Genomic DNA, 12,809 nt, shown 5'->3' with positions numbered 1-12,809 from the left:
TAGCCATAATACCAACTTACCTCATAATTTTTTTTTCCCTCAGGGAAGGTTCCTTGATGTTGGTGAGGGGCTCTTGATTTAGGGAATTGGATCTGTGCTCCAGTTCCCCGAATTAAGCCTGAATGCCTTCCACATCCCCCAGGCGCTGTATAATCCTCCGGGTTTAGCGCTTCCCCCTTGATTATAATAATAATAATAATAATTTGTAATATTTTAAACTTAAGATTTAATTTAAGTCTGCCCGAAATGCCTAGCCATGCTAGGTGTTCTAGTCGTACACTCTGTAATTATTATTTTACTACTTGTAAACAATACAATAACCAAATTCTGTAAACTCAGCATTGTAATCCTTATAGAGAATAAACTTTGAATTTGAATTTGAAAAGGATTCGTTTGGTAAACATGGGAACCCGAAGCTCCGGCGGAGAGTCTTCACGGCTCCTTACAACCATTAATAACACCCTTCTATCAGGAGTCAGTCGACGCTGCACGGTCTATCAGGTAGGTACGCTGTGTATGTACCTCGCAAAAAATATTTACTTGTACGGATGGCACTCAACATTATACTTGATATAAGTAGTATGGGTCGGTATTATTATTATAATCAAAAAGAAGCGCTAAGCCAGTATGGGTCGGTAGAAAGTGTATATTTTCATATCTTAAAAATTATTCAAATCTCGGGTTTTTCTGCTAGAAGGGTCTTCGTCAGATGGTAGATGAATGGTTCAAAGAACCGACATGTTAAATTAGACATGTGCAACTCTTGGGTATCTTTATTGAGGAAACGTTTCGCCACACTGGCTTCATCAGTCCATACAAAGGATAAACTTGAACAGGAGGAGAATGAGGTAATCAGTCCCTCAGCCTTGAGTCGATGATGGTCAGTCCATCAATCTTGATTGATGGACTGACCACATCGACTCAAGGTTGAGGGACTGATTACCTCATTCTCCTCCTGTTCTTCAAGTTTATCCTTTGTATGGACTGATGAAGCCACTGTGTGGCGAAACGTTTCCTCAATAAAGATACCCAAGAGTTGCACATATGTCTAATTTAACAACTTCGTCAGATGGTTGTATTGTATATTGTGAGGGGCTCCTGAGCCATGGAATTGACCCCGATCTTCCCTTCCTTGGACAGAACCTGGTTACTTACAATTTTCCAAGACTATAACTTGCGGGTTTAGCACTCTCCGTGCCCCTATTAATGTAATAACCAACGTAATTAATCCTGGCCTTATATTTGATCTTAACCATATACGCTGCACTATGGCAGGGTATATGGTTAAGGAAGGCAGAGGGAGGCTTTTATATTAATGAAGAGCTCTTGGTCCTCCAAGATTCAGCTATTCTCCCTCTCCTCGGATCAAATCTGATTCCTCTTAGTCCCCGGGCGGTGTGTGATTTACGGCTTTAGTGCTTCACAATTATACCTTAAATTCTGTGCCTAATCATCAGTTCCTAAACAGTTTTATGCTTGCGTACTGCTGCCCTATTCATATCTAGACAGTGGTAGCTAAAATGTAGTTTATCTATCAGCCGGGATACAGACTGTGGTCTCTTGTTACTGAACATTACACCCATCTTGATTTTTTTGACCAACAGATTTATTACACAAACTGATTATACTTCCTTGAGCACTTCTCACCGCCCTTACTAACTCTACCTCTATTATTCTCTCCTCCCTCGTTAGTCTCTGATCAAGCAGTTACTGCAGCTACCTTGCCATATATTCTACGCAGCCTTCACTTATTCACAAGTATCACGCTATAACTTTTTTTTCGACGATGAAGAAATAAATTCAAACTTACACGCTTGAAGGCCACCATGTTGACTCTGTGAAAAGTGATGAAGAACTGTGGTTTAGGTTGTTCGTGTCTGGTTATATAGTCCTGATGCTGTAAGTGAAAGCTGCGCTGTAACTACGCTCAAGGTGCAACTCTTCTTATTTACACTTCTTACAATGGGGATCTTGATCCAGGGAATTAGACCTATCATCCGTTTCCTTGAACAGAACCTGATTTCCTCCTATTTTCTAACTAGTTGCATGATCCCTACGAGTAATAGCGCCCCTCCATGAAAGTGGTAATACTTTTTCAAGGATGGCCCTTGATCCAAAGCACTAACATTATAGCTCTTACGTGATGAGAGCTTCCCTATGAATATAAAAATACTGAAATGGCACAGGTAAGTGACTGTGCTGCTCCTGCGCACCCACTTTCTTCGTAGAAAAAATGACTGACCTCTTTGAGCTTTTGCCGACTCTCTATTTATCCAGCTTTCCTTATTTTCTTAGCTGCTTCCGTGAATATAATAATCCGTTGTTTTTAACGTCTCTGTTGCTTGTATCAGTGGCAGAGTTCCATTCATTAGCAGCGCTGTATGAACCTTTCTAATTCAGTACTTAATAATAATAAAGCCCTTTATTTTATTTTCAGTTATAAACGTGGATTCTCATGTCTGGAAGAGTTTTATTATAGTTTTAGGTGAAGTGTAGCTCAATGATCTAAGTTTTTTCTCTCTCTCGCTAGATTATGGTCTTGTGTACCTGTGTTCGATTTCTGTGAAGGCAGCGACTCAGCGAGATATAAATAGGTTTGATGCTAGGGAAGGACTCTTGATCCAAGGAACTGGACCTATACTCTCCTTCATTAGATCGAATCTGATTCTTCCCTTCCCAGGCTCTGTGTGACCCATAAGAGTTTAGCGCCTCTCCATTAATACTAATAACTACAATAACAAGAACGCTTAGCAGTAAGTAGGTACCTGGGTGTTAGTGAGGTGTTATAGGTGGCATCTTGGGCATGGTATAATATAACTAAGGCTACACTTTGAAATATATGTGCAGTATTTAACATAGAATAACTCAATGCTTCTCTAGTTGCATGTAATCAAACGTGGATTTTGTTTATAAGTTACTTGAGGTGTTCCTTAACCTTGCTATAACTATGTATACATACATATATATATATATATATATATATATATATATATATATATATATATATATATATATAATTGTGTGTGTGTGTGTGTACTCACCTAGTTACACGGTGTACAGGGTCCTGAATGATTCCTTATTAAGATGTCGGAATGCTGTTCTGAGGTTTGCCAGGCGCCCATATGCTGCAGCAGTTATTTGGTTGATGTGCGCTTCAGGAGATGTGCCTGGTGTTATACTCACCCCAAGATCTTTTTCCTTGAGTGAGGTTTGTAGTCTCTGGCCCCCTAGACTGTACTCCGTCTGCGGTCTTCTTTGCCCTTCCCCAATCTTCATGACTTTGCACTTGGTGAAATTGAACTCCAGGAGCCAATTGCTGGACCAGGTCTGCAGCCTGTCCAGATCCCTTTGTAGTTCTGCCTGGTCTTCGATCGAGTGAATTCTTCTCATCAACTTCACGTCATCTGCAAACAGGGACACCTCAGAGTCTATTCCTTCCGTCATGTCGTTCACAAATACCAGAAACAGCACTGGTCCTAGGACTGACCCCTGCGGGACCCCGCTGGTCACAGGTGCCCACTCTGACACCTCGCCACGTACCATGACTCGCTGCTGTCTTCCTGACAAGTATTCCCTGATCCATTGTAGTGCCTTCCCTGTTATCCCTGCTTGGTCCTCCAGTTTTTGCACCAATCTCTTGTGTGGAACTGTGTCAAACGCCTTCTTACAGTTCAAGAAAATGCAATCCACCCACCCCTCTCTCTCTTGTCTTACTGCTGTCACCATGTCATAGAACTCCAGTAGGTTTGTGACACAGGATTTCCCGTCCCTGAAACCATGTTGGCTGCTGTTGATGAGATCGTTCCTTTCTAGGTGTTCCACCACTCTTCTCCTGATAATCTTCTCCATGATTTTGCATACTATACATGTCAGTGACACTGACACTGTGTGTGTGTGTGTGTGCGCGCGCGCGCGCGCGCCATTGTAGGAACATAAGTAAATGAACATAATTTTAGCACTAAGCTGGCATAAGGTCATATAAATCAGGGTAGCCGCACATTATAGCATTTAAAGCAAAAACTTTGTCTAACTCAAACTTGCTGTACTTTACCTTAATTAAAAGGAACTTGAAGCCATAAGTGGCAGTATTAGCGAGCGTCCTCACGGAACAACAACACTGGTCCAGTGTTAATATCCATTTTCTCCGCCTTAAGACAGTTTTCTTTAATATCTCTTCAATTAACACATTTAAGATATTTCCTCTTCACGAGGTATTTCAGACTTCTGTTGCCTAAACCAACACATTTATTTGTCTGTTGGAAGTAAAAAACAGTTTTTCATTTCAGATGTTGTATGACCCTTGACGGTTTAGCGCTTAATTATGATTATAATAATTCATTTAAGATGAAGTGGTCAAAGAGATGACTTCATGACTTGGAGATTATCTGTTTCGTTATATAAGTATGGACAAATACATCTGAAAGTGTTTTAGAGGATTATAAACAGACGAACAAGAGCTAAAACGCTACACGTTAATAAAAGAGTGTCGACCATATGGTTGCTGGAACCTGACATTACTAACCTGAGGAGCTGCTCAAGAATGATGGCAAACTTTCTAATTTCTTAAATTACCGCCAGGCTGAGTCCATCTACCGTTATATAAACCCTCTCTGTACCACTCAAGGAAGACCACAGACATTGTTGTTATCCCTCTCAAGGGCTCTTGATCCTAGAACTTGTTTGATGTTTAGGTAATATAGTTGACAGGCTTTAAACCTATTGTGCGCTGTGACTCATGCGGGTTTGGCGCTTGTTTTCGAGTAATTAATAATAGTGTTATCATTATTGTTGTTTAGTGAAGAAAAGAATCTGAAAAACAACTTATTAGTAAAACATTTTTATTTGCCTAAATCGAAGCTATTTTTTTTTTTTCCCCAAGGTGTGAGTTTTCTTGTGTTGTCGCCCCTTAAGGGAGGTTCTTTGACGCTGGTGAGGGGCTCTTGATCTAGGGAATTGAATCTTTGCTCCAGTTCCCTGAATTGGGCCTAAATACCTTCCATCCGCCCCCCCCCCCTTCATGCGCTGTGTAATTCTACGGGTTTAGCGATCCTCATATTATTATTCAGTGTTGTCGGCAGCACTCCACTTAGATTAAACCTAACAAACAAATCTTCATCGGACACAAACTTTCAGAACCATACGACTGTGTGTAGTACAGAGGAGACAACAACCTAGTTTGACGTGGTCGACCTGTGTGTCGGTCGGGTTTCACTACCCTGGGCGCTCTTTTCTAAATTTTATCTGATACCAATGTAATCTGTTTCAAATGTATTTTACAATATATATATATATATATATATATATATATATATATATATATATATATATATATATATATATATATATTGTGGTGGAAAATTTTGGATTTCCCTAAATTCATCATGTGTAAATCTGAATAATAAAATATGATGCTGATTTGACCCTTCGAGAAATTTCGAGTGAGGGGGAAGGCAGAACAGCCGGGGAAGTAATGGGGGACACCATTTGTGATTTGTGGGCACTGGCTGTCGTGGAAAATACAGCAAATAATCCAGCATCTTCTTGGCTAAATTGGGGTTTTCCGGCTTGAATTTGTAAAAGGAACCAGTGTTAATGTCCCCTGCTGAAGAATTGGGACAGGGAATTTGCGGGACCTGAAAAATTGTGTGGAAGGCAGAAGATATAATTATAATCATGGGGAGCGCTAAACCCGTAGGATTATACAGCGCATGTGGGGGGATGGAAGGTATTCAGGTTCAATTCAGGGAACCGGAACACAGATCCAATTCCCTAGATCAAGAGCCCCTCACCAACGTCAAGGAACCTCCCTTGAGGGGAGGCAGAAGATAAATAATACGACCATCACTCAAGGGAAGTGCACCATTAGTCTCTAGCTGGCCAGTGTAGGGTCTAGGTGTCATGCAGGTGTTGTGGTGTGATCCATCTACAGTAATTAAATGGTAAGTGGTAACATGAATTTCTTTTGTGTACCCAGCAAGACTAATCATATACAGTCCACAATATTTTTTGCTATATTAGCTGGGTTTAATATTGTAATTATTAATTTAATGTCAGGTCTAGCTTTTCGTGAGTGGTGAAGTGGGCATCGAGGAAGTTACAGTTTGGTGACCTACTGTGACTTAAATTTCATTTATCTCACCCACATTACTTGTACGTAATATTTCAGGTAATACCCCGTAAACCTCATGTAGGTAATTTACTCGCATGAAAATTCACAATGTATATATATATATATATATATATATATATATATATATATATATATATATATATATATATATATATATATATATATATATATATATATGTCGTGCCGAATATGTAAAACTGGCCAATTAGCAAGAACTCATTTTAAATTAAGTCCTTTCTAAAAATTTCTCTTATACGTTTAAAGATATATTTTTTTCATTAATGTTAATGTAAAAATTATAATTTTGCACCAAAATAATCTTAGAAAACTTACCTAACCTTATTATAACAAGAACAATTTATTTTAGCCTAACCCAACTAAATATATTTTAGATTTGTTTACAGTAATTTAATACTAAACAAACACAGTGAAATATATTTTTTTCGTTAGGTTCAGAATGATTTTGGCGAAATTATTGCATACACAAATTTTCGCTTGTCCTATATGGCAAGATGAGCGTTGCTATTTAAGCCAAGATCGCAAGTTCTGCCTATTCGGCACGACATATATAATACTAAACAGGCGATATCACACTATGCAAAGCAACCACTATGAAAAAATAGCTTCCAAGCGCTTTCGTGATTTCTCACATAATCAAAGTTCTTTGATAATGTGAGAAATCGTGAAAATGCTTGGAAGTTCACTATTTTTTTTTCACAGTGGTTGTTCTGCATATATTTATTTATTTGCAAGCAATTATATACTACATCTGCCAATTAGTCAACACAGACCCGTCAAGGGAGGGAGGGTCCTAATGCGGATGAAGGGATCTTGATTAAATCAAATCAAATTTTATTTCTTTGCATAAGTTACAATGTGTGAATACATATAAAGCATGTTGATGGGTACAAAGAAATATACTAGCATGCCGGGACGTTTCGGGCAGACTAAACCTAATGCTTACAGACTACTTAATGCTAGACATATAATGAGTGGTATATTTTATTTATACGTTGTTTGTAATTAAATTTATAGTTGGGATGAAGTATATAAAACATTACAGCATTACAATTTAGCACAATTTGCAATAATGAGATTGACACAATTTTAAAATTGAAATAATGCATAACTGAGCAGCCGTAAATTATATGGAATTTTCTGAGTTACTGGTAGATGATAAAGTATAGTGTTTATTTGGTTAATTTTTGAAGATGAGGTGATTTCCAATTAAAGCCTTAAATTGATTTGCAGGTGGACCTGTCCTCCGTTTCCTTATATCAAGCCTCAGTGCCTCTCAAACGCTATATGACCCCTACAGGTTTAACATTCCACCATGAATGAAATAACTTAAACCTAGTAAACCTATTCAGTAGAATATACAATGAGAAGTCTCTTAATACAAAACATATTTTAGTAAGATATAGTAGTCACGATGGATTATGGTCTTGACTCTTACGATAGATAGGTTTTAATCCTAATAATTCTCAACCCTTGTAAGCTTAGCCCTTCCCTCTAAATATAATACGAAAGCTTAGAACTAGTGCTTATGGTGTAACATCTAGCTATAAGTGTGAAGATTATTATTATTATTATGTGAGCAAATTACCTGCAGGAGCCTTACAGGGCCTGACCTGAATTATCTGCAAATAATCTGAGTGAGGTAAGTGGGACTTAGTCACAGTATGTCGGTGAACTGTAACTCCTTTGATGCCCACTTCTTACCATTCACAAAAGCTAGACCTGACATTAAATTAATAATTATAATATAAAAACCAGCTACTCTGATCAATTAAAGTTGTGGACTGTATATAACTAGGCTTGCTGGGTATACAAAAGAAATTCATACTAACACTTAGATTTAATTACTGTAGATGGATCACATTACAACACCTGCCTAACACCTAGACCCTACACTGGCCAGCTAGAGATCTAAATGCAAGGACTAATAGTTTACTTTCCTGTGAGTGATGTTGGTATCCCATATCCACCATCCACACGTAATTCTTGAGGTCCTGCAAATTTCCTGTATCAATTCTTCAGCAGGGGACATTAACATGGGTTCCTAATTACAAATTCAGGCCGAAAAAGCCCAACTGACCTTCGAGAACCCCCATGTATCCAAAATGGTTGCTTAGGACTCTCATTTCCTCTTTCATTCTAGGTATCTACTGTATGAAGGAATACATTGCCTCCTACATAATGTAATGGTATGGGCTATTGCTATCCTCATTGATATCAATCAATCCAACTGTTATTTTTTTTACATTCATTTGTAAATTTATATAATAATATCTTGACTTCACACGAAGGCGTTTCCAGCTTCAGTTCACGGAGACTCGATATATACTGTTCATGTTGCTTCCCCTCCCAGGGTAGATATCTCTCATCAAGGGCTTTCTGCTCATCTACGTTCGAAAGTTTGTGGATTCTAATTTCTTTCATTAGGGCTCCTCAAGGGAATTGCTTTGAGTCGGTGAGGGGCTCTTGATCCAAGGATCGGCTTATCCTTCCCTTTTTTGAATAATGATTGTTCAAGGTTTTCTGTGGAAATCTTTCCAGCTACCTGGTATGGACTTGTGGTGTGTTTTCTCTTGTGTCATTCGCACATCTTATCACTGCCATCGGTTGGCAGATCACTCGCCTCACGCACTTTAGTGTTCGTGGTTAAATCTCCGGCTCGGGTAGAAACTTCGGGCATGTTTCCTTACACCTGCTGACCCTGTTCACCTAGCAGTCAGCGCTGTATAACCCTGGTGGATTTAGCGCTCAGTTTTTATAATAATAATTAATAACCTAGCAGTAAGTAGGTACCTGGGTGTTAATCGACTGGTGTGGGTCGCATCAGGGGGACAAAATTAAAGGACCCCACTGGAGACAAGACTTGGATGACGTACTGACTTTCTTGGGTTATCCTGTGTCTAATCCTCCGGGTTAAAAATCAGAACAAAACTTAAGTAAGTTATCTACAGTAATATTTCTTTTGGGAAATATACACTGTTAAAGTAATGGTTCATTTATAAAATATAACTCGTGTATAGTGTATTGAAATGCACCGGCACTCTAGAAGATATTGTCACAATTTATTCTTCCTGAGCACTGGTCGGGTTCTTGATTCTAGGAGTTAGAGCAATCATCCTCTTTCTCGGGAGAAGAAAAAGAAAAACTTTCATCAGTTCACCTTGACAGTAGCCACAAATTCCAGACACATATACAACAAATTTCCAAGAAAATGTCTAAGATAGTAGGCATACTATCAAAGATATGGTACTATGTTCCACAATCAGCTCTCCTTGCACTGTATCATTCACTCATCTACCCTTATCTCACATATGGAATTTGTGCATGGGGATCAACAACATTAAATCACCTAAGACCACTAATAACACAGCAAAAGACAGCAGTCAGAATGACAACAGATTCCCACTCCCGACAGCATACTCCACCAATATTCAAAAGTCTAAATCTGCTCACCATAAAGAACATCCATACTGCTTATGTTCTTATCATTCACTCCATCACTGTCTTGCCAGAGGGGTGCTTTACACTACAGTTATAAAACTGCAACATTAACACCCCTCCTTCAGAGTGCAGACACTGTACTTCCCATCTCCAGGACTCAAGTCCGGCCTGCCGGTTTCCCTGAATCCCTTCATAAATGTTAATTTGCTCACACTCCAACAGCACGTCGAGTATTAAAAACCATTTGTCTCCACTCCTATCAAACACGCTCATGCACGCTTGCTGGAAGTCCAAGCCCCTCGCACACAAAACCTCCTTTACCCCCTCCCTCCAACCCATCCTAGGCCGACCCCTACCCCGCCTTCCCTCCACTACAGATTTATACACACCATACCACGGGCGGGATTTGAACCCGCGGTCAAATCCCGCCCGTGGTATGGTTTGTTTGCAATCAATTCAATTCAAATTCAAAGTTTATTCTCTATAAGGATTACAATGCTGAGTTTACAGAATTTGGTTATTGTGTGGTTTACATGTAGTAAAATAATAATTACAGAGTGTACCACTAGAACACCTAGCATGGCTAGGCATTTCGGGCAGACTTAGATTAAATCTTAAGTTTAAAATATTACAAAATTATGAGGTAAGTTGGTATTACGATTTCGTGAGTCAGATTTATACACTCTCGAAGTCATTCTGTTTTGTTTCTTTTTCTCTACATGTCCGAACAACCTCAACAACCCCTCCTCAGCGCTCTGGATAATATATATATATATATATATATATATATATATATATATATATATATATATATATATATATATATATATATATATATATATATAATTTAGAAGTGATTCACCAGAAAGGAAGTGGGATTCGAACCCATTACAAACCAGACCTAAAAGCATCAGATCAGGACTCCCTCGCCATGGGTTCGAACCTCACTCCGTTTAGTGAGTTGCTTACAGTCGTGTCATTACTATTTCGCGAGTCAATTTAGAAGTGTTTTATATTAGCCTCGTGGATATATGTACCATAAATATACCTGGGCAGTGTGAAATTGTTTCTAAAATAGTTCTAGCTATAGAATCCAAAATTCTGGTAAGAGAATCGAGTGAGTTATAATTATAATGGACTGTCATATGGAGACCATTTAGGTGAAGAAATCTATCTTCAATTAGAAATAAAATAACGGAAAGTTGTGGAGTGTGTCAGAGCACCAAGAACACCGTCTTTATAGGCCATCACTGGCCAGGGAAAGTGCTGCAACTTGGGCCACGATTTTCTATAGTGAGAGTGGCAGGTGTGTTTGTGTGGACACACTGCATGAGTTATGTTGGTAGCCATGCTAGTAGCCATGTTGGTAGCCATGTTGGTAGCCATGTTGGTAGACATGTTGGTAGATATGTTGGTAGCCATGTTGGTAGCCATGTTGGTAGCCATGTTGGTTGCCATGTTGGTAGACATGTTGGTAGCCATGTTGGTAGATATGTTGGTAGCCATGTTGGTAGACATGTTGGTAGACATGTTGGTAGCCATGTTGGTAGCCATGTTGGTTGCCTAGTGTGTATACTCACCGATTTGTGTTCATCTATTTGTACTCCCCGATGTGTTTTCAACTTTGTACTCTCTTCGGTTTGTGTTTGAATATTTGTATTCATATTACAACAATGACGGGAAAGAGGAACTTTAAACATATAAGGGTCATGCAGCGCCTGGGAAAAAGGGAGACAGTCAGGTTCGATCCAGAGAATGGGAGGATGGATTCCTTGGCTCAAGAGCCATTCACCGGCATCAAGGACCTCCCGAGGAATATTTATTCATAAGCCCTTCAAAGAGGGGAGAGGTACCGTGATGTCGGTGAAGGGGTCTTGATGCAAGGAATTAGAGCTACCTTCCCCTTGCCTCACTCTGGTTTATCTCCCAAGTGCTGGATAACCCGTACGGAATTAGCGCTTCCAAATATAAAAAAATATATAATGTACTAACTGATTTGTACTTAAGCGCTGTTATCTAATATTATTATTATTATTATTATTATTATTATTATTATATATGGGTTTATCACTTTCATAGTATTATAAAATTGGTTTCTGTCTTCTTAAGGCTTGTCATACGTAATCTTAAATCTTTTTATGGAGTTTGTCTTCACCTTTCCACGTACACATTATTAATGTTCTCCCCTCGAAGAAGGGCCCTTGATGTTGGTGAGGTGCTCTTGATACAAGGAACTGGACCACTGCTGTAATTCCTTGAATCAAGCCTGAATGCCTTCCATTTCTTGAGTCACTGTATGACCCCTGTGGGTTTAGTGCTCCCCTGTTTATTAAGCAGGACCAGCAGGTCCATGAAGAGGGTCGTATGACACACCCGCAGCTGAAGACATTTTGAACATCCAAATGGTATACAATACCGACAGGTTGGTAGGTAAGACACATAGGCAACAGACGATTACATCGTCTTCACATCTCTACTGTTCCTGCCTACTTTCTGTATTCGACTGAAGAAGTCTAATGTGTAGGCGAAACGTTTCGGAATAAAGTTGCCTAACTGTTGCCTATGTGAAGACATTTTCTTATTTCTTCTGACTGCAAATTACAACCACCACTACAATTACCTTCCGAATATTATATTATACTTAGTGGGAAGCACTAAACCCATTGAACCAAACAGTACCTAGGGAGTAATTCCGATTCCTTGGACAAAGAGCCCTTCACCCTTGAAGGGCGAATATTACATACATTTCAAATTACGTTTTCAATTAGTTTTAATTCTGATCGAAATGCTAGGCATACTCTTGAGATATATTTAATGTAAACATTATGTAGTGTCATGGCAACCAGCTCTCCACAGCTCTTTCCAGAAAAGTGCGGGAGAAAGTAACGGGGAAAACGAGTTCATCTTGCGAGGCAATTTTGGCGCCATGTTTAGATATAATTGCTGTGAACGATGACCAAAATCGATGTGGGTGCTCATAGTGGCGAGGCTCCATTTGTTTTAGAGAGTCATTAAAGACCATAAGTAAGGTTCTGTACAATTTCAAGCAACTTGAAGAGAATCGTAAGAAATTTTTGGAAAAAGTGATATTATATCAATTTGATTTTGAGTACAGTGAATTTGCACCTACACCTTTAACCCTTAAATGGTCCAAACGTATACATACGTTTTTTCAACATTTGAAAGTATGTAAAAAAAAATGTACATCATCTTTTGTTTT

The 12,809-nt window shown here is 38.9% G+C and overlaps 1 long non-coding RNA gene across 1 annotated transcript in view; it reads right to left on the bottom strand.

Annotated features, from left to right (window-relative positions):
• Nucleotides 1-2,109, bottom strand: part of LOC128687628 (uncharacterized) — a 31,205-nt gene extending 29,096 nt beyond the window's left edge. The window contains exon 1 of the long non-coding RNA XR_008406867.1: nt 1,811-2,109. This is a non-coding gene — a long non-coding RNA (uncharacterized lncRNA). The remainder of the gene's footprint in view (nt 1-1,810) is intronic.
• Nucleotides 2,110-12,809: the final 10,700 nt, after the last annotated feature.

Source organism: Cherax quadricarinatus, chromosome 11 (genome assembly GCF_038502225.1).
Source record: "Cherax quadricarinatus isolate ZL_2023a chromosome 11, ASM3850222v1, whole genome shotgun sequence".
In the NCBI taxonomy this organism is placed as follows: domain Eukaryota; kingdom Metazoa; phylum Arthropoda; class Malacostraca; order Decapoda; family Parastacidae; genus Cherax; species Cherax quadricarinatus.
Note: the sequence above shows the minus strand (reverse complement) of the source record. Positions and strands in the feature narration are given on the sequence as shown.